The 25,963-nt window shown below is 57.1% G+C and overlaps 6 non-coding genes across 6 annotated transcripts; all 6 read left to right on the top strand.

The window, feature by feature from the left end:
* Positions 1–431: 431 nt before the first annotated feature.
* On the top strand, positions 432–550 carry LOC142864162 (5S ribosomal RNA). The gene has a single exon (XR_012914747.1). It is a non-coding gene; the product is annotated as a 5S ribosomal RNA (ribosomal RNA).
* Positions 551–4,346: 3,796 nt separating this feature from the next.
* LOC142864161 (5S ribosomal RNA) lies at positions 4,347–4,465 on the top strand. The gene has a single exon (XR_012914746.1). It is a non-coding gene; the product is annotated as a 5S ribosomal RNA (ribosomal RNA).
* Positions 4,466–8,279: 3,814 nt separating this feature from the next.
* LOC142864160 (5S ribosomal RNA) lies at positions 8,280–8,398 on the top strand. Its single transcript, XR_012914745.1, has one exon. It is a non-coding gene; the product is annotated as a 5S ribosomal RNA (ribosomal RNA).
* Positions 8,399–12,206: 3,808 nt separating this feature from the next.
* LOC142864314 (5S ribosomal RNA) lies at positions 12,207–12,325 on the top strand. The gene has a single exon (XR_012914839.1). It is a non-coding gene; the product is annotated as a 5S ribosomal RNA (ribosomal RNA).
* A 3,522-nt stretch (positions 12,326–15,847) lies between these two features.
* LOC142864152 (5S ribosomal RNA) lies at positions 15,848–15,966 on the top strand. The gene has a single exon (XR_012914737.1). It is a non-coding gene; the product is annotated as a 5S ribosomal RNA (ribosomal RNA).
* A 3,516-nt stretch (positions 15,967–19,482) lies between these two features.
* On the top strand, positions 19,483–19,601 carry LOC142864263 (5S ribosomal RNA). Its single transcript, XR_012914799.1, has one exon. It is a non-coding gene; the product is annotated as a 5S ribosomal RNA (ribosomal RNA).
* The last annotated feature ends 6,362 nt before the right edge of the window (positions 19,602–25,963 follow it).

The following is a 25,963-nucleotide window of genomic DNA, read 5'->3' as shown; positions in this document are numbered from 1 at the left end:
AGGGGGGGGGCGCAGCTGAAAGGGGTTGTGGGGGAGGGCGGCCCCTGGCTGGGGTCAAAGGGCGAGCGTCCCGCGCGTGCGCAGTCAGCGGCAGGCAGCGACGCGCTGGGGGTGGGCAGCGGGTAGGTGAAGGAGGCCGGGCGAGGAGACGAGGGGGGCTGGGAGGGCTCCACCTTGGCGAGTCCAGCCGTGGAGGCGCATCTTGTGTGAGTGTGAGTGAGTGTGAGTGTGTGTGTGTGTGTGTATACAGAGACAGCCCCCCGCCCCGCCCCGCCCCGCCCATCACCCCCGTCCCTGGGAGCCCGCGGGACCCGGCCGGCGAACTCAACCGGCCCGGCCCGGCCCGGCGCGGGGCCTGGGGCGGGAGGCGGCGGCGGGGAAGCCCAGAGAGGCTCGGCTTCTTGAGCGGGGCAGGGGCGCCCTCCGCCGCCGTCTAGGGCCACACCACCCTGAACGCCCCCGATCTCGTCTGGTCTCGGAAGCTAAGCAGGGTCGGGCCCGGTTAGTACTTGGATGGGAGACCGCCTGGGAATACCGGGTGCCACAGGCTGCTGCTTTTTTTTTTTTTTTTTTTTGCCTCTTGTTCTGTCCCCTTTCTGGGAGCGCGGCGGCGGCCCGGGGTGGGGGTCACCCCCACCCTCAGCGCCCGCCCGCGGTGCCTGGCGCCCCAGCCCGCACCGTGGGGCCTCCTCTTGTCCCAAGCCGCGACACCGCCGCCACGCGGCAGCATGCGTGGCATCTGGACTGTCAGGTCTCAGACCAAAGGTCTGCTCTGTGGGAACCGACACGCTGGAGGAAACCTTGAGAGTCTGAGAGGGGAGGGAGTTCCAGAAGAAGGCCAGGATGTCATTTTGAGGGAGTATGTGACCAGAACTCGTCCCGTTGCTTTTGGGGTTCTATGGGCTACACGCAGGAATCTTTGGTGGTGGCACCTGATGTTGGGGGATCCGGAGTCACACCCAGACCTGCTCCACAGGCCTCCTTTTACTTTTCTCTTCGGATTCATTATTTTTAAAAAGTGTCTCTTACCTCTAGGATTGCATTTTCTTTTCTCTCTCTCTTCAAGCAGATGATGGGAGTACAAGTATTCAGGTGACATGTGTTGCCCGTGCCCCCCTCCCCCCTGTGTTCTTTTTTTTTTTTTTTTGAGACAGAGTCTCGTTTTGCTGCCCAGGCTAGAGTGAGTGCCATGGCGTCAGCCTAGCTCACAGCAACCTCAATCTCCGGGCTCAAGCAATCCTGCTGCCTCAGCCTCCCGAGTAGTTGGGACTACAGGCATGCACCACCACGCCCGGCTCTGTTTTTCTATATATATTAGTTGGCCAATTAATTTCTTTCTATTTTTAGTAGAGACGGGGTCTCGCTCTTGCTCAGGCTGGTTTCGAACTCCTGACCTGGAGCAATCCGCCCGCCTCGGCCTCCCAGAGAGCTAGGATTACAGGCGTGAGCTACCGCGCCCGGCCCCCCCTGTGTTCTTATTCATATACCTCTCATGTTGTTCCAGCGTATTGTGGGGGTACCAATGTTAAGGTCGGGTGCCTTGCCCTCTCCAAGCCTCCCCCCTCGGGTCAGAGCTTCAAGTGCGCCCATCCCCCAGTCGGTGCGCACCCACCCCATGCCTAATGGATGTGTATGCCCCTCCCCTCCCCCCACCCGCCCGACACCCACCCGATGAAGGTGACTCCTCTCTGTCCACTTAGGCGTCCATCCGTTCGTACCAATTTGCTGGTGAGCGCGCTCACGTGGTGCTCGTGTGTCCATTCTTGGGATACCTGGCTTACTGGAACGGGTTCCAGCTCTGGCCAGGAGAACACGAGAGGCGCCCTCTCACCGCTGCTCCTCACAGCCGAATGGCACTCCGTGGTGTCCACGCGCCACATTTTATTCATGCACTCCTGGATGGATGGGCACTCGGGTCGCTTCCACGTCTTTGCGATTGTGAATTGTGCCCTAACTGTCACCCTAACCCTTACCCAGCCCCCGTCTCCTCTGCCCCTGCCTGACGCACTCCTCCCCGGCCAGGCCCGTCACTGTCCTGGGCCCCCGCCTGACCGGCTCCTCCCCGCCCGGCCTGTCACCGTCCTCTGCCCCTGCCTGACATGCTCCTTCCCGCCCGCCCGGCCTCTCACCGTCCTCGGCCCCTGCCTGACCGGCTCCTCCGTCGCCTGGGCCTTCCAAGGGCTTGGTGTGGACGCTGCTTCCAGGAAGCCCTCCAGAAACCCGGCAGCAGGGTGGCCGCAGCAGTCTCCAGCAGCCGTCCCTAAGTCGCGTGAGTGCGGGGGACGTGCCCCCGCTGTGCCGCGGGGGCCCAGCCTGGTGTCTTCCCTGAGGCCCTGCGGCTGCCGGCTGGGCTGCCGCTCCCCGCAAGGGGAGAGCCGCGGAGGTGGGGACCGCCTCCTGATGGGGACGTACACGCAGCTCTCCACGTCGGATTCCGGGGCTCTCTGTCCTGCCCGAAGGCCCAGCTGGCCTGCGGGTCCTTAGAGTGGCAAAAACATCCGAAAACTGAGATTGAGGGTCCGGTGGGTGTCTGCACTTTTGTGCTGGGCACCCCAGGGAGGCCCGGGGGCTGGCTGGACAACGTGGTCTGCTGGGCGGGGGGGGGGGTTGGAGGAGCAACTGATGCCCTTTGCACTTTGGGTAGCAAGAGTCTGAGGTGTCTCTGAGCCCTGTGCCCTGTGGGGGGGGGGCCGGGGGGGGAGGAGGAGGAGGAGGAGGAGGAGGAGGAGGAGGTGGGAAGGGCCGGGGCCTGCAGTCGTGTTCCCGGGGTGGCACGGCAAGTGGCTTCTTCCACAGGCTGCTTGGCCTGGGCTCCCTGCACCTGGGCCTTTGGAGGACCGGCCCTGTGCTTGCCAACACTTCCTGCAGGGACCCAGAGCTGGGAGGTGGCATCTCTCAGCCCTGGGTCGGGCAGAGCCCCAGCGGGCCATGCCCACAACCTCTCTCAGCACCGGTCCCCCAGAAGGCTCCTTTGGGACCAGGATTCTCTTGCGGTGACTCTTTAAGGTCTGGCCCCTGGATGGAGGGGCACCAGGCGTAGAGGAGCAGGAAGGGGAAGGGGGTGGCCATGCGAGGGGACACTTTGAGGCCGAGTCCCAGCTTCAGCCTGATCCTCCTGGGAACCCCGCTCTGAGACCAGGAGCCGGGCTTCGCATTCCCACAGCAGCCAGTCGTGGGCTGAGGACACCTGGGGCGTTGGGAACTCCCTGGCTTCTCCTTGGTTTAACGTCTAGAGCTGCTTGTGAATCGCGCCGCCACACACACCCGAGCGCAGGTGTCTTCCGCACAGACTGCGGGCCTCGCTCTTCTGAATGCCGCTAGCTCGCCACCCACCCACGGGTGAACCTGGTCAGGGTGCTTTCTCTAAGGGGCAGACTCTTTTCCGGGCGGGCTACCGGTGTCTCTGTTTGCTCGTTTCTTTCTTCCATTTCGGGAAAGTCTTCCTTGCTGGGTGTGGAAATCTCCTATGCCTTCCCTCGCCTATTCTGTCAGCTTTCAAATTCTCTTTCAGTTGCCACCCTCACAGATGGATTAGGAAACTCTTTCCGGTGCACTCATTAGTGAAATGACCTCCAGGAAGCTGGAATCCAATATCTAATGGCCGATTTTTAGCGAGTCCACACGCCAGGGTGGTCGGGGTCCAATGCAGCCCCGGCCAGGCCCAGGCCCCTTGGACTGGGCCACAGGAGGACACGGAGGAGGGTCCCGGCCCCCACGAAGCGGTGCCGGCAGTTCTCCACGGGCTTGGGCGTTTTCCAGAGGTAGGAGATGGAGGGGACTGATTTCTTCAGCGCCCCCCAAACCACGCCACCCCACCCCACCCATGGGACACATCCCCAGAGAGAGACGCCCCAGACACTGGCTGTGCCCCAGCCCTGGCCCGGGGGAATAGGCGGCAGCCCACCCACAGGGCGAGGGGGGGGGCGCAGCTGAAAGGGGTTGTGGGGGAGGGCGGCCCCTGGCTGGGGTCAAAGGGCGAGCGTCCCGCGCGTGCGCAGTCAGCGGCAGGCAGCGACGCGCTGGGGGTGGGCAGCGGGTAGGTGAAGGAGGCCGGGCGAGGAGACGAGGGGGGCTGGGAGGGCTCCACCTTGGCGAGTCCAGCCGTGGAGGCGCATCTTGTGTGAGTGTGAGTGAGTGTGAGTGTGTGTGTGTGTGTATACAGAGACAGCCCCCCGCCCCGCCCCGCCCCGCCCATCACCCCCGTCCCTGGGAGCCCGCGGGACCCGGCCGGCGAACTCAACCGGCCCGGCCCGGCCCGGCGCGGGGCCTGGGGCGGGAGGCGGCGGCGGCGGGGAAGCCCAGAGAGGCTCGGCTTCTTGAGCGGGGCAGGGGCGCCCTCCGCCGCCGTCTAGGGCCACACCACCCTGAACGCCCCCGATCTCGTCTGGTCTCGGAAGCTAAGCAGGGTCGGGCCCGGTTAGTACTTGGATGGGAGACCGCCTGGGAATACCGGGTGCCACAGGCTGCTGCTTTTTTTTTTTTTTTTTTTTGCCTCTTGTTCTGTCCCCTTTCTGGGAGCGCGGCGGCGGCCCGGGGTGGGGGTCACCCCCACCCTCAGCGCCCGCCCGCGGTGCCTGGCGCCCCAGCCCGCACCGTGGGGCCTCCTCTTGTCCCAAGCCGCGACACCGCCGCCACGCGGCAGCATGCGTGGCATCTGGACTGTCAGGTCTCAGACCAAAGGTCTGCTCTGTGGGAACCGACACGCTGGAGGAAACCTTGAGAGTCTGAGAGGGGAGGGAGTTCCAGAAGAAGGCCAGGATGTCATTTTGAGGGAGTATGTGACCAGAACTCGTCCCGTTGCTTTTGGGGTTCTATGGGCTACACGCAGGAATCTTTGGTGGTGGCACCTGATGTTGGGGGATCCGGAGTCACACCCAGACCTGCTCCACAGGCCTCCTTTTACTTTTCTCTTCGGATTCATTATTTTTAAAAAGTGTCTCTTACCTCTAGGATTGCATTTTCTTTTCTCTCTCTCTTCAAGCAGATGATGGGAGTACAAGTATTCAGGTGACATGTGTTGCCCGTGCCCCCCTCCCCCCTGTGTTCTTTTTTTTTTTTTTTTTGAGACAGAGTCTCGTTTTGCTGCCCAGGCTAGAGTGAGTGCCATGGCGTCAGCCTAGCTCACAGCAACCTCAATCTCCGGGCTCAAGCAATCCTGCTGCCTCAGCCTCCCGAGTAGTTGGGACTACAGGCATGCACCACCACGCCCGGCTCTGTTTTTCTATATATATTAGTTGGCCAATTAATTTCTTTCTATTTTTAGTAGAGACGGGGTCTCGCTCTTGCTCAGGCTGGTTTCGAACTCCTGACCTGGAGCAATCCGCCCGCCTCGGCCTCCCAGAGAGCTAGGATTACAGGCGTGAGCTACCGCGCCCGGCCCCCCCTGTGTTCTTATTCATATACCTCTCATGTTGTTCCAGCGTATTGTGGGGGTACCAATGTTAAGGTCGGGTGCCTTGCCCTCTCCAAGCCTCCCCCCTCGGGTCAGAGCTTCAAGTGCGCCCATCCCCCAGTCGGTGCGCACCCACCCCATGCCTAATGGATGTGTATGCCCCTCCCCTCCCCCCACCCGCCCGACACCCACCCGATGAAGGTGACTCCTCTCTGTCCACTTAGGCGTCCATCCGTTCGTACCAATTTGCTGGTGAGCGCGCTCACGTGGTGCTCGTGTGTCCATTCTTGGGATACCTGGCTTACTGGAACGGGTTCCAGCTCTGGCCAGGAGAACACGAGAGGCGCCCTCTCACCGCTGCTCCTCACAGCCGAATGGCACTCCGTGGTGTCCACGCGCCACATTTTATTCATGCACTCCTGGATGGATGGGCACTCGGGTCGCTTCCACGTCTTTGCGATTGTGAATTGTGCCCTAACTGTCACCCTAACCCTTACCCAGCCCCCGTCTCCTCTGCCCCTGCCTGACGTCTCCTCTGCCCCTGCCTGACGCACTCCTCCCCGGCCAGGCCCATCACTGTCCTGGGCCCCCGCCTGACCGGCTCCTCCCCGCCCGGCCTGTCACCGTCCTCTGCCCCTGCCTGACATGCTCCTTCCCGCCCGCCCGGCCTCTCACCGTCCTCGGCCCCTGCCTGACCGGCTCCTCCGTCGCCTGGGCCTTCCAAGGGCTTGGTGTGGACGCTGCTTCCAGGAAGCCCTCCAGAAACCCGGCAGCAGGGTGGCCGCAGCAGTCTCCAGCAGCCGTCCCTAAGTCGCGTGAGTGCGGGGGACGTGCCCCCGCTGTGCCGCGGGGGCCCAGCCTGGTGTCTTCCCTGAGGCCCTGCGGCTGCCGGCTGGGCTGCCGCTCCCCGCAAGGGGAGAGCCGCGGAGGTGGGGACCGCCTCCTGATGGGGACGTACACGCAGCTCTCCACGTCGGATTCCGGGGCTCTCTGTCCTGCCCGAAGGCCCAGCTGGCCTGCGGGTCCTTAGAGTGGCAAAAACATCCGAAAACTGAGATTGAGGGTCCGGTGGGTGTCTGCACTTTTGTGCTGGGCACCCCAGGGAGGCCCGGGGGCTGGCTGGACAACGTGGTCTGCTGGGCGGGGGGGGGGGGTGGAGGAGCAACTGATGCCCTTTGCACTTTGGGTAGCAAGAGTCTGAGGTGTCTCTGAGCCCTGTGCCCTGTGGGGGGGGGCCGGGGGGGGAGGAGGAGGAGGAGGAGGAGGAGGAGGTGGGAAGGGCCGGGGCCTGCAGTCGTGTTCCCGGGGTGGCACGGCAAGTGGCTTCTTCCACAGGCTGCTTGGCCTGGGCTCCCTGCACCTGGGCCTTTGGAGGACCGGCCCTGTGCTTGCCAACACTTCCTGCAGGGACCCAGAGCTGGGAGGTGGCATCTCTCAGCCCTGGGTCGGGCAGAGCCCCAGCGGGCCATGCCCACAACCTCTCTCAGCACCGGTCCCCCAGAAGGCTCCTTTGGGACCAGGATTCTCTTGCGGTGACTCTTTAAGGTCTGGCCCCTGGATGGAGGGGCACCAGGCGTAGAGGAGCAGGAAGGGGAAGGGGGTGGCCATGCGAGGGGACACTTTGAGGCCGAGTCCCAGCTTCAGCCTGATCCTCCTGGGAACCCCGCTCTGAGACCAGGAGCCGGGCTTCGCATTCCCACAGCAGCCAGTCGTGGGCTGAGGACACCTGGGGCGTTGGGAACTCCCTGGCTTCTCCTTGGTTTAACGTCTAGAGCTGCTTGTGAATCGCGCCGCCACACACACCCGAGCGCAGGTGTCTTCCGCACAGACTGCGGGCCTCGCTCTTCTGAATGCCGCTAGCTCGCCACCCACCCACGGGTGAACCTGGTCAGGGTGCTTTCTCTAAGGGGCAGACTCTTTTCCGGGCGGGCTACCGGTGTCTCTGTTTGCTCGTTTCTTTCTTCCATTTCGGGAAAGTCTTCCTTGCTGGGTGTGGAAATCTCCTATGCCTTCCCTCGCCTATTCTGTCAGCTTTCAAATTCTCTTTCAGTTGCCACCCTCACAGATGGATTAGGAAACTCTTTCCGGTGCACTCATTAGTGAAATGACCTCCAGGAAGCTGGAATCCAATATCTAATGGCCGATTTTTAGCGAGTCCACACGCCAGGGTGGTCGGGGTCCAATGCAGCCCCGGCCAGGCCCAGGCCCCTTGGACTGGGCCACAGGAGGACACGGAGGAGGGTCCCGGCCCCCACGAAGCGGTGCCGGCAGTTCTCCACGGGCTTGGGCGTTTTCCAGAGGTAGGAGATGGAGGGGACTGATTTCTTCAGCGCCCCCCAAACCACGCCACCCCACCCCACCCATGGGACACATCCCCAGAGAGAGACGCCCCAGACACTGGCTGTGCCCCAGCCCTGGCCCGGGGGAATAGGCGGCAGCCCACCCACAGGGCGAGGGGGGGGGCGCAGCTGAAAGGGGTTGTGGGGGAGGGCGGCCCCTGGCTGGGGTCAAAGGGCGAGCGTCCCGCGCGTGCGCAGTCAGCGGCAGGCAGCGACGCGCTGGGGGTGGGCAGCGGGTAGGTGAAGGAGGCCGGGCGAGGAGACGAGGGGGGCTGGGAGGGCTCCACCTTGGCGAGTCCAGCCGTGGAGGCGCATCTTGTGTGAGTGTGAGTGAGTGTGAGTGTGTGTGTGTGTGTGTATACAGAGACAGCCCCCCGCCCCGCCCCGCCCCGCCCATCACCCCCGTCCCTGGGAGCCCGCGGGACCCGGCCGGCGAACTCAACCGGCCCGGCCCGGCCCGGCGCGGGGCCTGGGGCGGGAGGCGGCGGCGGCGGGGAAGCCCAGAGAGGCTCGGCTTCTTGAGCGGGGCAGGGGCGCCCTCCGCCGCCGTCTAGGGCCACACCACCCTGAACGCCCCCGATCTCGTCTGGTCTCGGAAGCTAAGCAGGGTCGGGCCCGGTTAGTACTTGGATGGGAGACCGCCTGGGAATACCGGGTGCCACAGGCTGCTGCTTTTTTTTTTTTTTTTTTTTGCCTCTTGTTCTGTCCCCTTTCTGGGAGCGCGGCGGCGGCCCGGGGTGGGGGTCACCCCCACCCTCAGCGCCCGCCCGCGGTGCCTGGCGCCCCAGCCCGCACCGTGGGGCCTCCTCTTGTCCCAAGCCGCGACACCGCCGCCACGCGGCAGCATGCGTGGCATCTGGACTGTCAGGTCTCAGACCAAAGGTCTGCTCTGTGGGAACCGACACGCTGGAGGAAACCTTGAGAGTCTGAGAGGGGAGGGAGTTCCAGAAGAAGGCCAGGATGTCATTTTGAGGGAGTATGTGACCAGAACTCGTCCCGTTGCTTTTGGGGTTCTATGGGCTACACGCAGGAATCTTTGGTGGTGGCACCTGATGTTGGGGGATCCGGAGTCACACCCAGACCTGCTCCACAGGCCTCCTTTTACTTTTCTCTTCGGATTCATTATTTTTAAAAAGTGTCTCTTACCTCTAGGATTGCATTTTCTTTTCTCTCTCTCTTCAAGCAGATGATGGGAGTACAAGTATTCAGGTGACATGTGTTGCCCGTGCCCCCCTCCCCCCTGTGTTCTTTTTTTTTTTTTTTTTGAGACAGAGTCTCGTTTTGCTGCCCAGGCTAGAGTGAGTGCCATGGCGTCAGCCTAGCTCACAGCAACCTCAATCTCCGGGCTCAAGCAATCCTGCTGCCTCAGCCTCCCGAGTAGTTGGGACTACAGGCATGCACCACCACGCCCGGCTCTGTTTTTCTATATATATTAGTTGGCCAATTAATTTCTTTCTATTTTTAGTAGAGACGGGGTCTCGCTCTTGCTCAGGCTGGTTTCGAACTCCTGACCTGGAGCAATCCGCCCGCCTCGGCCTCCCAGAGAGCTAGGATTACAGGCGTGAGCTACCGCGCCCGGCCCCCCCTGTGTTCTTATTCATATACCTCTCATGTTGTTCCAGCGTATTGTGGGGGTACCAATGTTAAGGTCGGGTGCCTTGCCCTCTCCAAGCCTCCCCCCTCGGGTCAGAGCTTCAAGTGCGCCCATCCCCCAGTCGGTGCGCACCCACCCCATGCCTAATGGATGTGTATGCCCCTCCCCTCCCCCCACCCGCCCGACACCCACCCGATGAAGGTGACTCCTCTCTGTCCACTTAGGCGTCCATCCGTTCGTACCAATTTGCTGGTGAGCGCGCTCACGTGGTGCTCGTGTGTCCATTCTTGGGATACCTGGCTTACTGGAACGGGTTCCAGCTCTGGCCAGGAGAACACGAGAGGCGCCCTCTCACCGCTGCTCCTCACAGCCGAATGGCACTCCGTGGTGTCCACGCGCCACATTTTATTCATGCACTCCTGGATGGATGGGCACTCGGGTCGCTTCCACGTCTTTGCGATTGTGAATTGTGCCCTAACTGTCACCCTAACCCTTACCCAGCCCCCGTCTCCTCTGCCCCTGCCTGACGTCTCCTCTGCCCCTGCCTGACGCACTCCTCCCCGGCCAGGCCCATCACTGTCCTGGGCCCCCGCCTGACCGGCTCCTCCCCGCCCGGCCTGTCACCGTCCTCTGCCCCTGCCTGACATGCTCCTTCCCGCCCGCCCGGCCTCTCACCGTCCTCGGCCCCTGCCTGACCGGCTCCTCCGTCGCCTGGGCCTTCCAAGGGCTTGGTGTGGACGCTGCTTCCAGGAAGCCCTCCAGAAACCCGGCAGCAGGGTGGCCGCAGCAGTCTCCAGCAGCCGTCCCTAAGTCGCGTGAGTGCGGGGGACGTGCCCCCGCTGTGCCGCGGGGGCCCAGCCTGGTGTCTTCCCTGAGGCCCTGCGGCTGCCGGCTGGGCTGCCGCTCCCCGCAAGGGGAGAGCCGCGGAGGTGGGGACCGCCTCCTGATGGGGACGTACACGCAGCTCTCCACGTCGGATTCCGGGGCTCTCTGTCCTGCCCGAAGGCCCAGCTGGCCTGCGGGTCCTTAGAGTGGCAAAAACATCCGAAAACTGAGATTGAGGGTCCGGTGGGTGTCTGCACTTTTGTGCTGGGCACCCCAGGGAGGCCCGGGGGCTGGCTGGACAACGTGGTCTGCTGGGCGGGGGGGGGGGGTGGAGGAGCAACTGATGCCCTTTGCACTTTGGGTAGCAAGAGTCTGAGGTGTCTCTGAGCCCTGTGCCCTGTGGGGGGGGGCCGGGGGGGGAGGAGGAGGAGGAGGAGGAGGAGGAGGTGGGAAGGGCCGGGGCCTGCAGTCGTGTTCCCGGGGTGGCACGGCAAGTGGCTTCTTCCACAGGCTGCTTGGCCTGGGCTCCCTGCACCTGGGCCTTTGGAGGACCGGCCCTGTGCTTGCCAACACTTCCTGCAGGGACCCAGAGCTGGGAGGTGGCATCTCTCAGCCCTGGGTCGGGCAGAGCCCCAGCGGGCCATGCCCACAACCTCTCTCAGCACCGGTCCCCCAGAAGGCTCCTTTGGGACCAGGATTCTCTTGCGGTGACTCTTTAAGGTCTGGCCCCTGGATGGAGGGGCACCAGGCGTAGAGGAGCAGGAAGGGGAAGGGGGTGGCCATGCGAGGGGACACTTTGAGGCCGAGTCCCAGCTTCAGCCTGATCCTCCTGGGAACCCCGCTCTGAGACCAGGAGCCGGGCTTCGCATTCCCACAGCAGCCAGTCGTGGGCTGAGGACACCTGGGGCGTTGGGAACTCCCTGGCTTCTCCTTGGTTTAACGTCTAGAGCTGCTTGTGAATCGCGCCGCCACACACACCCGAGCGCAGGTGTCTTCCGCACAGACTGCGGGCCTCGCTCTTCTGAATGCCGCTAGCTCGCCACCCACCCACGGGTGAACCTGGTCAGGGTGCTTTCTCTAAGGGGCAGACTCTTTTCCGGGCGGGCTACCGGTGTCTCTGTTTGCTCGTTTCTTTCTTCCATTTCGGGAAAGTCTTCCTTGCTGGGTGTGGAAATCTCCTATGCCTTCCCTCGCCTATTCTGTCAGCTTTCAAATTCTCTTTCAGTTGCCACCCTCACAGATGGATTAGGAAACTCTTTCCGGTGCACTCATTAGTGAAATGACCTCCAGGAAGCTGGAATCCAATATCTAATGGCCGATTTTTAGCGAGTCCACACGCCAGGGTGGTCGGGGTCCAATGCAGCCCCGGCCAGGCCCAGGCCCCTTGGACTGGGCCACAGGAGGACACGGAGGAGGGTCCCGGCCCCCACGAAGCGGTGCCGGCAGTTCTCCACGGGCTTGGGCGTTTTCCAGAGGTAGGAGATGGAGGGGACTGATTTCTTCAGCGCCCCCCAAACCACGCCACCCCACCCCACCCATGGGACACATCCCCAGAGAGAGACGCCCCAGACACTGGCTGTGCCCCAGCCCTGGCCCGGGGGAATAGGCGGCAGCCCACCCACAGGGCGAGGGGGGGGCGCAGCTGAAAGGGGTTGTGGGGGAGGGCGGCCCCTGGCTGGGGTCAAAGGGCGAGCGTCCCGCGCGTGCGCAGTCAGTGGCAGGCAGCGACGCGCTGGGGGTGGGCAGCGGGTAGGTGAAGGAGGCCGGGCGAGGAGACGAGGGGGCCTGGGAGGGCTCCACCTTGGCGAGTCCAGCCGTGGAGGCGCATCTTGTGTGAGTGTGAGTGAGTGTGAGTGTGTGTGTGTGTGTATACAGAGACAGCCCCCCGCCCCGCCCCGCCCCGCCCATCACCCCCGTCCCTGGGAGCCCGCGGGACCCGGCCGGCGAACTCAACCGGCCCGGCCCGGCCCGGCGCGGGGCCTGGGGCGGGAGGCGGCGGCGGGGAAGCCCAGAGAGGCTCGGCTTCTTGAGCGGGGCAGGGGCGCCCTCCGCCGCCGTCTAGGGCCACACCACCCTGAACGCCCCCGATCTCGTCTGGTCTCGGAAGCTAAGCAGGGTCGGGCCCGGTTAGTACTTGGATGGGAGACCGCCTGGGAATACCGGGTGCCGTAGGCTTCTTTTTTTTTTTTTTTTTTTTTTTGTTTTGCCTCTTGTTCTGTCCCCTCTCTGGGAGCGAGGCGGCGGCAAGGGGCGGGGGTCACCCCCACCCTCAGCGCCCGCCGCGGTGCCTGGCGCCCCAGCCCGCACCGTGGGGCCTCCTCTTGTCCCAAGCCGCGACACCGCCGTCACGCGGCAGCATGCGTGGCTTCCGGACTGTCAGGTCTCAGACCAAAGGTCTGCTCTGTGGGAACCGACACGCTGGAGGAAACCTTGAGAGTCTGAGAGGGGAGGGAGTTCCAGAAGAAGGCCAGGATGTCATTTTGAGGGAGTATGTGACCAGAACTCGTCCCGTTGCTTTTGGGGTTCTATGGGCTACACGTAGGAATCTTTGGTGGTGGCACCTGATGTTGGGGGATCCGGAGTCACACCCAGACCTGCCCCACAGGCCTCCTTTTACTTTTCTCTTCGGATTCATTATGTTTAAAAAGTGTCTCTTATCTCTATGATTGCATTTTCTTTTCTCTCTGTTTTCAAGCAGATGATGGGAGTCCAAGTATTAAGGTGACATGTGTTGCCCGTGCCCCCCTCCCCCCTGTGTTCTTATTCATTAACCTCTGATGTTGTTCCAGCGTATTGTGGGGGTACCAATGTTAAGGTCGGGTACGTTGCCCTCTCCCAGCCTCCCCCCTCGGGTCAGAGCCTCAAGTGCGCCCATCCCCCAGTCGGTGCGCACCCACCCCATTCCTAATGGAGGTGTATGCCCATCCCCTCTCCCCACCCGCCCGACACCCACCCGATGAAGGTGATTCCTCTGTGTCCACTTGGGTGTCCGTCGGTTCGTACCCATTTGCTGGTGAGCGCGAGCACGTGGTGCTCGTGTGTCCATTCTTGGGCTACCTGGCTTACTGGAACGGGTTCCAGCTCTGGCCAGGAGAACCACGAGAGGTGCCCTCTCACCGCTGCTCCTCCTAGCTGAATAGCACTCCGTGGTGTCCACGCGCCACATTTCATTTACGCACTCGTGGGTCGATGGGCACTCGGGTCGCTTCCAGGTCTTTGCGATTGTGACTTGTGCCCTGACTCTAACCCTAACCCTTACCCAGCCCCGTCTCCTCCTCGGCCCCTGCCTGACTGACTCCTTCCCGCCCGGCCTGTCACCTGTCACCGTCCTCTGCCCCTGCCTGACACGCTCCTCCCCGCCCGGGCCGTCACCGTCCTCGGCCCCTGCCTGACGGGGCTCCTCCGTCGCCTGGGCCTTCCAAGGGCTTGGTGTGGACGCTGGTTCCAGGACGCCCTCCCAGGAACCCGGTAGCAGGGCGGCCGCAGCGTCTCGCGCCACCCAACCGTCCGCCGGCCGGCGGCCGTCGCTAAGTGGCCTGCGGGGGACGTGCCCCCACTGTGGGGCGGGCGCCCAGCCTGGTGTCTTCTCTGAGGCCCCGTGGCTGCTTTTCCCCCCCCCGCAAGGGGAGAGCCGCGGAGGTGGGGACCGCCTCCTCGTGGGGACGTACACCCAGCTCTCCACGTCGGATTCCGGGGCTCTCTGTCCTGCCAGAAGGCCCAGCTGGCCTGCGGGTCCTTAGAGTGGCAAAAACATCCGAAAACTGAGATTGAGGGTCCGGTGGTTGTCTGCACTTTTGTGCTGGGCACCCCAGGGAGGCCCGGGGGCTGGCTGGACAATGCGGTCTGCTGGGCGGGGGGGGGGGTTTGGAGGAGCAACTGATGCCCTTTGCACTTTGGGTAGCAAGTGTCTGAGGTGTCTCTGAGTCCTGCGCCATGTCGGGGGTGGGGGTGGGAGGTCGGGGGGGGGTGGAGGAGCAGGAGGAGGAGGAGGAGGAGGAGGTGGGAAGGGCCGTGGCCTGCAGTCGTGTTCCCGGGGTGGCTTCTTCCACAGGCTGCTTGGCCTGGGCTCCCTGCACCTGGGCCTTTGGAGGACTGGCCCTGTGCTTGCCAACGCTTCCCCTGCAGGGACCCAGAGCTGGGAGGTTGCATCTCTCAGCCCTGGGTCGGGCAGAGCCCCAGCGGGCCATGCCCACAACGTCTCTCAGCACGGGTCCCCCAGAAGGCTCCTTTGGGACCAGGATTCTCTTGCGGGTGACTCTTTAAGGTCTGGCCCCTGGATGGAGGGGCACCAGGAGTGGAGGAGCAGGAAGGGGAAGGGGGTGGCCGTGCGAGGGGACACTTTCAGGCCAAGTCCCAGCTTCAGCCTGATCCTCCTGGGAACCCCGGGGTGTACGTCACACCTCCTGGCTGTCCCGCTCTGAGACAAGGGACAAGGAGCCAGGCTTCGCATTCCCCCAGCAGCCAGTCGTGGGCTGAGGACACCTTGGGCGTTGGGAACTCCCTGGCTTCTCCTTGGCTTAACATCTGGAGCTGCTTGTGAATCGTGCCGCCACACACACCCGAGTGCAGGTGTCTTCTGCACAGACTGCGGGCCTCGCTCTTCTGAATGCCGCTAGCTCGCCACCCACCCACGGGTGAACCTGGTCAGGGTACTTTCTCTCGGGGGCAGACTCTGATCCTGGCGGGCTACCGGTGTCTCTGTTTGCTCGTTTCTTTCTTCCATTTCGGGAAAGGCTTCCTTACTGGGTGTGGAAATCTCCTATGCCTTTCCTCGCCTATTCTGTCAGCTTTAAAATTCTCTTTCAGTTGCCACCCTCACAGATGGATTAGGAAACTCTTTCCGGTGCACTCATTAGTGAAATGACCTCAATGAAGCTGGAATCCAATATCTAATGGCCGATTTTTAGCGAGTCCACACGCCAGGGTGGTCGGGGTCCAATGCAGCCCCGGCCAGGCCCAGGCCCCTTGGACTGGGCCACAGGAGGACACAGAGGAGGGTCCCGGCCCCCACGGTCGCGTTGCCGGCAGTTCTCCAAGGGCTTGGGCGTTTTCCAGAGGTAGGAGATGGAGGGGACTGATTTCTTCAGCGCCCCACTAACCACGCCACCCCACCCATGGGACACATCCCTAGAGAGAGAGAGAGAGACGCCCCATACACTCGCTCCCCTCCCCCATGCGCTGTGCCCCAGCCCGGGCCCGGGGGAATAGGCGGCAGCCCACCCACAGGGTGGGGGGCGCAGCTGAAAGGGGTTGTCGGGGAGGGCGGCCCCTGCCTGGGGTCAAAGGGCGGGCGACCCGCGCGTGCGCAATCGGCGGCGGCGGCGGCGGTGGCGGCGGGGACGGCCACGAGCTGGGGGTGGGCCAGGCGAGGAGAGGAAGGGGGCTGGAAGGTCTCCACCTTGGCGAGTCCAGCCGTGGAGGCGCATCTTGTGTGAGTGTGAGTGAGTGAGTGTGAGTGTGAGTGTGTGTGTGTGTGTGTATAGAGAGACAGCCCCCCACCCCGGCCCGCCGCTCCCTGCCCGCCCCGCCCCGCCCCGCCTGTCACCCCCGTCCCTCGGAGCCCGCCGGACCCGGCCGGTGAACTCAACAGGCCCGCCCGGTGCGGGTCAGTGCCGGCGCGGGGCCTGGGGCGGGAGGAGGCGGCGGGGAAGCGCAGAGAGGCTCGGCTTCTTGAGCGGGGCAGGGGCGCCCTCCGCCGTCTAGGGCCACACCACCCTGAACGCGCCCGATCTCGTCTGATCTCGGAAGCTAAGCAGGGTCGGGCCTGGTTAGTACTTGGATGGGAGACCGCCTGGGAATACCGGGTGCCGTAGGCTTCTTCTTTTTTTTTTTTTGTTTTGCCTCTTGTTCTGTCCTCTCTCTGGGAGCGAGGCGGCGGCCCGGGGCGGGGGTCACCCCCACCCTCAGCGCCCGCCGCGGTGCCTGGCGCCCCAGCCCGCACCGTGGGGCCTCCTCTTGTCCCAAGCCGCGACACCGCCGTCACGCGGCAGCATGCGTGGCTTCTGGACTGTCAGGTCTCAGACCAAAGGTCTGCTCTGTGGGAACCGACACGCTGGAGGAAACCTTGAGAGTCTGAGAGGGGAGGGAGTTCCAGAAGAAGGCCAGGATGTCATTTTGAGGGAGTATGTGACCAGAACTCGTCCCGTTGCTTTTGGGGTTCTATGGGCTACACCTAGGAATCTTTGGTGGTGGCACCTGATGTTGGGGGATCCGGAGTCACATCCAGACCTGCTCCACAGGCCTCCTTTTACTTTTCTCTTCGGATTCATTATTTTTTAAAAGTGTCTCTTATCTCTATGATTGCATTTTCTTTTCTCTCTCTTTTCAAGCAGATGATGGGAGTCCAAGTATGAAGGTGACATGTGTTGCCCGCGCCCCCCTCCCCCCAGTGTTCTTATTCATTTACCTCTGATGTTGTTCCAGCGTATTGTGGGGGTACCAATGTTAAGGTCGGGTACGTTGCCCTCTCCCAGCCTCCCCCCTCGGGTCAGAGCCTCAAGTTCGCCAATCCCCCAGTCGGTGCGCACTCACCCCATTCCTAATGGAGGTGTATGCCCATCCCCTCCCCCCACCCGCCCGACACCCACCCGATGAAGGTGATTCCTCTGTGTCCACTTAGGTGTCCATCGGTTCGTACCCATTTGCTGGTGAGCACGAGCACGTGGTGCTCGTGTGTCCATTCTTGGGCTACCTGGCTTACTGGAACGGGTTCCAGCTCTGGCCAGGAGAACCACGAGAGGTGCCCTCTCACCGCTGCTCCTCCTAGCTGAATAGCACTCCGTGGTGTCCACGCGCCACATTTCATTTACGCACTCGTGGGTCGATGGGCACTCGGGTCGCTTCCAGGTCTTTGCGATTGTGACTTGTGCCCTGAGTCTAACCCTAACCCTTACCCAGCCCGTCTCCTCCTCGGCCCCTGCCTGACTGACTCCTTCCCGCCCGGCTGTCTCCTGTCACCGTCCTCTGCCCCTGCCTGACACGCTCCTCCCCGCCCGGGCCGTCACCGTCCTCGGCCCCTGCCTGACGGGGCTCCTCCGTCGCCTGGGCCTTCCAAGGGCTTGGTGTGGACGCTGGTTCCAGGACGCCCTCCCAGGAACCCGGTAGCAGGGCGGCCGCAGCGTCTCGCGCCACCCAACCGTCCGCCGGCCGGCGGCCGTCGCTAAGTGGCCTGCGGGGGACGTGCCCCCACTGTGGGGCGGGCGCCCAGCCTGGTGTCTTCTCTGAGGCCCCGTGGCTGCTTTTCCCCCCCGCAAGGGGAGAGCCGCGGAGGTGGGGACCGCCTCCTCGTGGGGACGTACACCCAGCTCTCCATGTCGGATTCCGGGGCTCTCTGTCCTGCCAGAAGGCCCAGCTGGCCTGCGGGTCCTTAGAGTGGCAAAAACATCCGAAAACTGAGATTGAGGGTCCGGTGGTTGTCTGCACTTTTGTGCTGGGCACCCCAGGGAGGCCCGGGGGCTGGCTGGACAACGCGGTCTGCTGGGCGGGGGGGGGGGGTTTGGAGGAGCAACTGATGCCCTTTGCACTTTGGGTAGCAAGTGTCTGAGGTGTCTCTGAGCCCTGCGCCATGTCGGGGGTGGGGGTGGGAGGTCGGGGGGGGGTGGAGGAGCAGGAGGAGGAGGAGGAGGTGGGAAGGGCCGTGGCCTGCAGTCGTGTTCCCGGGGTGGCTTCTTCCACAGGCTGCTTGGCCTGGGCTCCCTGCACCTGGGCCTTTGGAGGACTGGCCCTGTGCTTGCCAACGCTTCCCCTGCAGGGACCCAGAGCTGGGAGGTTGCATCTCTCAGCCCTGGGTCGGGCAGAGCCCCAGCGGGCCATGCCCACAACCTCTCTCAGCACGGGTCCCCCAGAAGGCTCCTTTGGGACCAGGATTCTCTTGCGGGTGACTCTTTAAGGTCTTGCCCCTGGATGGAGGGGCACCAGGAGTAGAGGAGCAGGAAGGGGAAGGGGGTGGCCGTGCGAGGGGACACTTTCAGGCCAAGTCCCAGCTTCAGCCTGATCCTCCTGGGAACCCCGGGGTGTACGTCACACCTCCTGGTTGTCCCGCTCTGAGACAAGGAGCCGGGCTTCGCATTCCCCCAGCAGCCAGTCGTGGGCTGAGGACACCTGGGGCGTTGGGAACTCCCTGGCTTCTCCTTGGCTTAACATCTGGAGCTGCTTGTGAATCGTGCCGCCACACACACCCGAGTGCAGGTGTCTTCTGCACAGACTGCGGGCCTCGCTCTTCTGAATGCCGCTAGCTCGCCACCCACCCACGGGTGAACCTGGTCAGGGTACTTTCTCTCGGGGGCAGACTCTGATCCTGGCGGGCTACCGGTGTCTCTGTTTGCTCGTTTCTTTCTTCCATTTCGGGAAAGGCTTCCTTACTGGGTGTGGAAATCTCCTATGCCTTTCCTCGCCTATTCTGTCAGCTTTAAAATTCTCTTTCAGTTGCCACCCTCACAGATGGATTAGGAAACTCTTTCCGGTGCACTCATTAGTGAAATGACCTCAATGAAGCTGGAATCCAATATCTAATCGCCGATTTTTAGCGAGTCCACACGCCAGGGTGGTCGGGGTCCAATGCAGCCCCGGCCAGGCCCAGGCCCCTTGGACTGGGCCACAGGAGGACACAGAGGAGGGTCCCGGCCCCCACGGTCGCGTTGCCGGCAGTTCTCCAAGGGCTTGGGCGTTTTCCAGAGTTAGGAGATGGAGGGGACTGATTTCTTCTGCGCCCCACAAACCACGCCACCACACCCATGGGACACATCCCTAGAGAGAGAGAGAGACGCCCCATACACTCGCTCCCCTCCCCCATGCGCTGTGCCCCAGCCCGGGCCCGAGGGAATAGGCAGCATCCCACCCACAGGGTGGGGGGCGCAGCTGAAAGGGGTTGTCGGGGAGGGCGGCCCCTGCCTGGGGTCAAAGGGCGGGCGACCCGCGCATGCGCAATCGGGGCGGCGGCGGCGGCAGCGGCCACGAGCTGGGGGTGGGGGGCGGGTAGGTGAAGGAGGCCAGGCGAGGAGAGGAAGGGGGCTGGAATGTCTCCACCTCGGTGAGTCCAGCCGTGGAGGCGCATCTTGTGTGAGTGTGAGTGAGTGAGTGTGAGTGTGAGTGTGTGTGTGTGTGTGTGTGTGTGTATAGAGAGACAGCCCCCCACCCCGGCCCGCCGCTCCCTGCCCGCCCCGCCCCGCCCCGCCTGTCACCCCCCGTCCCTCGGAGCCCGCCGGACCCGGCCGGTGAACTCAACAGGCCCGCCCGGTGCGGGTCAGCGCTGGCGCGGGGCCTGGGGCGGGAGGAGGCGGCGGGGAAGTGCAGAGAGGCTCGGCTTCTTGAGCGGGGCAGGGGCGCCCTCCGCCGTCTAGGGCCACACCACCCTGAACGCGCCCGATCTCGTCTGATCTCGGAAGCTAAGCAGGGTCGGGCCTGGTTAGTACTTGGATGGGAGACCGCCTGGGAATACCGGGTGCCGTAGGCGTCTTCTTTTTTTTTTTTTTTTGTTTTGCCTCTTGTTCTGTCCCCTCTCTGGGAGCGAGGCGGCGGCCCGGGGTGGGGGTCACCCCCACCCTCAGCGCCCGCCGTGGTGCCTGGCGCCCCAGCCCGCACCGTGGGGCCTCCTCTTGTCCCAAGCTGCGACACCGCCGTCACGCGGCAGCATGCGTGGCTTCTGGACTGTCAGGTCTCAGACCAAAGGTCTGCTCTGTGGGAACCGACACACTGGAGGAAACCTTGAGAGTCTGAGAGGGGAGGGAGTTCCAGAAGAAGGCCAGGATGTCATTTTGAGGGAGTATGTGACCAGAACTCGTCCCGTTGCTTTTGGGGTTCTATGGGCTACACCTAGGAATCTTTGGTGGTGGCACCTGATGTTGGGGGATCCGGAGTCACACCCAGACCTGCTCCACAGGCCTCCTTTTACTTTTCTCTTCGGATTCATTATTTTTTAAAAGTGTCTCTTATCTCTGAGGACTGAACTCTAATTTTTTGCTAAAAACTCCTTCCTAAGGAGGCCAGCTGGGTTAGGCTGGCAAATGGTAAGGAGGCCAGCAGGGTTAGGCTGACAAACAGTAAATTCCCACTAAGCGGCTTTTGTTAACCAAACGAAGCAGTGGTTTACTTCCTGACCTGATTCTGGTATGGCATTAACATCACCTAAAAAATAAGAAGCCCCTGTCTTAACTCAAGCATCCTAGCAGATGCCTATTCTTAAATTTAAACCATCTTAAAACATCCTAGCAGGCGCCTATTGTAAATTTAAAGTGTCCTCCTGTCTGGACCTCCCAGAGTGCTCATACCCTTATCTTAAAGTAAGCATATCTTTTCTGGTCTTCTAGATAAAGACTAACTCTCTCAGCCAATTGCCAGCCAAAGAATCTTTAAACCCACCTATAACCTGTAAGCCCCCGCTTCGAGATGTCCCACCTTTTTTGGGCCAAACCAATGTATGCCTCTCATGTATTGATTTGTGACTTTGCCTGTAACCCCTGCCTCTCTGAAAATGTATAAAACTGAACTGTAGCCCAGCCACAGCGAGTCCACTTGCCCAAGGCCTCTTGGCAGTGGCTCCGGGTCATGGTCCTCAAATTTGGCTCAGAATAAATCTCTTTAAAATTATTTTACAGAGTTTGGCTTTTTTCCGTCGACAATTTTGGCGTAGCCGGCAGGATCTCAGAGAAGACTCAGGACCGCCTAAGGAGCAGCGCGGACTCGGCGCCAGGTACCGGCACGGCCCTTTTAGGCCTCCGACTCCGAGCTTCTCCTTCAGCGGGACTGGTAAGTCCTCCTAAGATCCGGACCTCCCGCTTTTGGTTGATGGTCTTGGTTTATTCTGAGCTGGTTCTTTTCCTAGGAATTGTTGTTTGGGATCCTAATTTAGGTTTGGAGGTGCACTCTAAAGGGCTTTCTCCGTTGCCTTTTTTTTTCCTCTCAAAACTAGTTTCAATTGGCTTGTCTGCGCATTTGGCAAGGAACCCAACTGTCCTATTTGTAGATAGATGAGAGACTGAGTTTCTCAGCTCCGAAGAAAAGGGGCAGCTTTCTCCTCCCAGACCTAAGGCAGCTCTGGGTGACCAGGGCCCTGAATGGGAGTTGCCTGGGGCGATTCCCCAAGGCGTGAGTAGCCCCACAGGGAACCCCCCAACAAATTAATTAAAAAAAGGCTCGTTCAGGAAACGCACATAAGAGCTGATCACTCAGCGTTTTGAGCCCTCTCGGAGGTACTAGACCCCCGAGAGAGAAACTGAGACACGTAAGAGGGTGGGACCTAAGAGGGTGGGACCGACTCAATGGTGAAACATTGAGGAGCCCCACCCACAAGCAGCACACTGTGATCCAGGACACCAAACCCTAGACCGCAGTTCAGTTCCTTGAAGAAAAAAAAAAGAAGAGGAAGGGCAAGGAAAATGACTCTTTTGGGGGCACCCCAGTTGGTTTGTGGTACCTCTACTTGCAAGTATTTTTGTAAACAAAAAGATTCAAAGGCATGCCAGGTTTTCTAGGGCTCCAGCTGGTTATAGCTAATTCTTGTGCACAAGGTTTTAAGAAAGGGCAAAATTACATCAAGAAAAATTCAGAGCTGAAATGGTCGACCCCCCACTATTAAAATGTCTCAAGCTATCTCTCTTCCTTTCTGGCTACTCTAAAATCTGCTAACTTTTTCTAGTGATGTTAAGATAACTCATTGTTTGTGGTATTTACAATTGAAAGGCTGCCTGGAGACCTTGCAGCCAGTTCTAGCTAAAATGCTAACACAGAATACTCATTTTGCACTGAAGAAAAAAATCAAACTGCCATAGAAACTGCTTTACCCAAAACTTTGATCCACAGGTCTAATTAAGTTACCTATCAGGTCAACTAAAGTTTGCCAGGTGTACAAGTTCCAGTCTCATCAGAAGAAATTTAGATCCAGCTTTCTGTTACAGACTGGTGAGTTTGTGTTACCATTTCATGGCTAACATTCTAAGGTAAAATTTATCAGAAACTTTGTGTGTATGTATGCGTCTGAGAGAGTGTATATGTTTGGGTATGTTTTATGTCTGTCCATGTATCACATGTTTGTGCTTATAGGTTTCAGACTGTTTTAAAATTAAGGAAGCGCTCATAAATTAAACCCAAATGCTTCATGTGAATTTAGTAACTGTTGGTAAATAAGCTGTGTTATTATTAATAAATAAGGTGTTATTAGTAAAGTAATAGTAAAAATGCTTTCAAACTGTCAGCATACATTTGTTTTTGCCTGGCTTTTACTGGACATTTTTAAGTTCTTGAGGTGTAAAGGTTTGATAAAAATGTAATGGGTGATTTTTGTTAAGTAAATTTAATATTTGGTCAAATGATATTAACTGAATCTGGGTTACCAACAAAAATACTTATGTGTTTAACTTTAAGGTAAAAATGCAAATGTACCTGAGTCAACAAATTAGAATAAATAAAACACCAAGTATAGGAAAAAAAAATCCAAATTTAATTGTTAAAGGTGTATAAAAAAAAAAACATTTTGGTTTTGGTCTTTTAATCCTAACTGCAGAAATAGTTTACCTCCACTCATTCAATGCCTGTAGAGAGGTGCACAAGGTGTGTTCAACTCATTTAACAGTACTGTTAGGAATTCAAAGTTGTCCTGAAAGTTGTAAAGAACTTAAATTGAAAGCTTTAGTTTTACCTTGGTCTTGTCCATTTTTGTCCTACTCTTTACAATCTAGCTGGTTATGATTACATTGTGTTACTGTAATAGAGTTTTTGCCTAAAAAAAAATTCTAAATTATTAATTTTTATATAGCAATTTAAGATAAAAAGTGACTGATGGTTAAAATCCATGAGACTCTCAAAGTAATCTTACTCTATAAATGTGCTAAAGTTTATGCACTAAACATTGTTTTGAGATCATTTAGATAGTTTGTTTTTTTTAACAGCTTAATCTTGAACCTCATGTAAAAAGCATGTTACCACTTTGTATCATTGTTTGAGGTGCTAACAAATGGTGCTGAAAGTTTTTTTCCTCAGTCTACAGCCAGGAGATCTTATGTTGATGGGATTTAAAAAAAAAAAAAAAACTAGCTTAAAATAAAGGCTTCAAAAGCAAAATTTTCTGACCTTGCTCACCTCTTGTGCCAATTCTTCCCTAAAGCTAGCCATAAAACCTAAAATTATTCATGTAAAATGCCCATAAAGCAATTATCTGACCTACTTTGTTTTTACTTTGTTTTACTGTAAAACCCCATGCCAGAAAGGGCTTTGTCCTACACCCAAAAGGGAAAAATGCACACTCAAGAGGCCAAGCAAAATCTAAATATAAAATGCCTTGCTGGTTCTGCCACTAAGCCTGTTAGAATTAGCTCATATCCTTTTTGTCCAATCATCTTTCTACACAGCTGTCCATACTTTAAACATAAAAAATGGACAATTTCCCCTGCATCTTTGTGTTCATTCTAAAAACGTCCATGTATAAGTTTTAAGTCCTTCTCTTATTAATCCTATTACTTTTAATGTCAGTAGATTTTCAGCAAGCCTTTAGGAGAACAGTGGCCTTTGCTCCCAAACTTTGGGTGCCAGAGACATTCCCCTATGATGCCAATAGATTTTGTTTGGGGATGTGATGTTTTGGAAGGATCTAATTAGCAAATACCTTTAAACAAGATATTCTAAAATGACTACTATGTTTACAAAATTTAGAAGTGATGTTATATTTTGTTTAAAATAACAAGTCTTATTTAAATGCTTATTGTTTCTGATAAGATTTGAGTTTGTATTTTAATCCGTGTTCTGTTATATATATCTAATTTACAGGGTATAAAAATGGTTAATAAAGTAACTTAAACTTTTAATAGCTAGGATCTAAGTAAGCTGCTAATATAGATGAATTACGTAAATACAAATGCAATAAATACAAATAAATCTTAAAGTCATGTTAAGTTAAAAAATAATCATAAAATGTCATTATATGTCCCTTAGAAATGGGTCATTTATAAGGTAAAGTACTAGAACATCAGTTCTTAAATATAAGTTTAAGTTTATACCTTCATAGCCTTATATTTAGGAATACTAATACAATTGGTGACTAATAGTTCAAAGTTAATTTAACTTCCTAAGTTTTTCTAAGAGTTGACATTATGATTAGTACGTGTAATTAAAACTTCTAGATAAAAGAAGAACAACTCTGTACAAAAATTCTTTTAATAAAATGTTATACAGCGGCCGGGCGCTGTGGCTCACGCCTGTAATCCTAGCTCTTGGGAGGCCGAGGCGGGCGGATTGCTCGAGGTCAGGAGTTCAAAACCAGCCTGAGCAAGAGCGAGACCCCGTCTCTACTATAAATAGAAAGAAATTAATTGGCCAACTGATATATATATAAAAAATTAGCCGGGCATGGTGGCGCATGCCTGTAGTCCCAGCCACTCGGGGGGCTGAGGCAGAAGGATCACTCAAGCCCAGGAGTTTGAGGTTGCTGTGAGCTAGGCTGACGCCACGGCACTCACTCTAGCCTGGACAACAAAGTGAGACTCTGTCTCAAAAAAAAAAAAAAAAAAAAAAAAAAAAAAAAAAATGTTATACAGCATAAGTATTAGTTTGTTAAAAGATAATTTTGTTTATAGGCATTTATGGAAACAAACTTTCCTCTCAGGACTGCTTTAGCTGTGTCCCACAGGTTTTGACAACTTGTGTTTGATAACTTGTGTTAAAAAAAAAAAAATCTTTTGATTTCCATCTTGATTTCCTCATTTATGAAGTGATCATTTAGTAGAAGGTTGTTTAGTTTCCATGATTTTGTGTAAAAATGAGAGTTCCTGTTAGGGTCGATCTCTACATTTACTCCATTGTGATCTGAAAAAAGACACGGTATAATTTCTATTTTTAAAAAAAAAAAAAATTGTTTGAGATATGCTTTGTCCTAGGATATGGTCAATCTTAGAGAATGACCTATGAGTTAATGAGAAGAATGTGTATTCAGTGGTTTTGAGGTAGAATGTCCTATAAAATGTAAGTCAGGCCCAATTGTTCTAGAGTTCTGTTTAAGTCCATTATTTTGTTTAATTGGTTTTTTGAAACTACTTATCCAATATGTAAATGATCATTAAAAATTAAGTAGATATAAAAGTTAAAGGTTATAAAAGGTTTATAAAAGTCTTATAGTCTTATAGGTTAAAATTAGATTGATTTGTTTATAAGATTTTATTAAAATTAACTTTGATGATTAGTACACTAACACAATGAAATTTGGCTTTCTCTTTTAAACTAGATTGTCATATGATATTAATAGGAATAACAAGATTTTTTATTCATCTTTTAATAAACTGCAAAAAAGACACAGATTCAGCTTCCTTATTAACTTGTACTGCAGTCTGTCTATTTAGGTCTTATACTTGTTTGAGACACTGAGTCTCCTTTCTCTAAAAAAATAGGATTTTGGCACTTAAAAAAATATATATATATTTGAATTATTAATTTGGCTATAATTTTACAGTAACCTACAATCTTGTTTCATGACAAGTGTCTTAGGATAAACAATTCATGACTTCCTACTTTTTAAAGTTTTCACTAAAATTTAAAGTTACTAAAAATAAAAATTCTAGTCATTGTATGTAATTCTACATATAAGGTGTACCAAAGAATATAAAACAGAATGTTCTTATTAAAATGTGTAACTTTGTCTAATAAGGGCTGAATCAAAATAAATTTAGAAAGAAAATACAAAATTCCACTTGTGTAAGAAAAAGATGTAAAGGGACAATGAATATAGAAATATATTTTGGTAAGAAAGGTTAAACAGAAAGAATAATGTAAAGAAAGGATCTTGCATGAAATTTTTGTCCTAAAATGAATGGTTATTTAGAAAAAGGGAATGTT

Source organism: Microcebus murinus, chromosome 24, assembly GCF_040939455.1.
Source record: "Microcebus murinus isolate Inina chromosome 24, M.murinus_Inina_mat1.0, whole genome shotgun sequence".
Taxonomy (NCBI): domain Eukaryota; kingdom Metazoa; phylum Chordata; class Mammalia; order Primates; family Cheirogaleidae; genus Microcebus; species Microcebus murinus.
The sequence above is the reverse complement of the archived record's forward strand: the minus strand, read 5'-3'. Positions and strand labels throughout refer to the sequence as shown.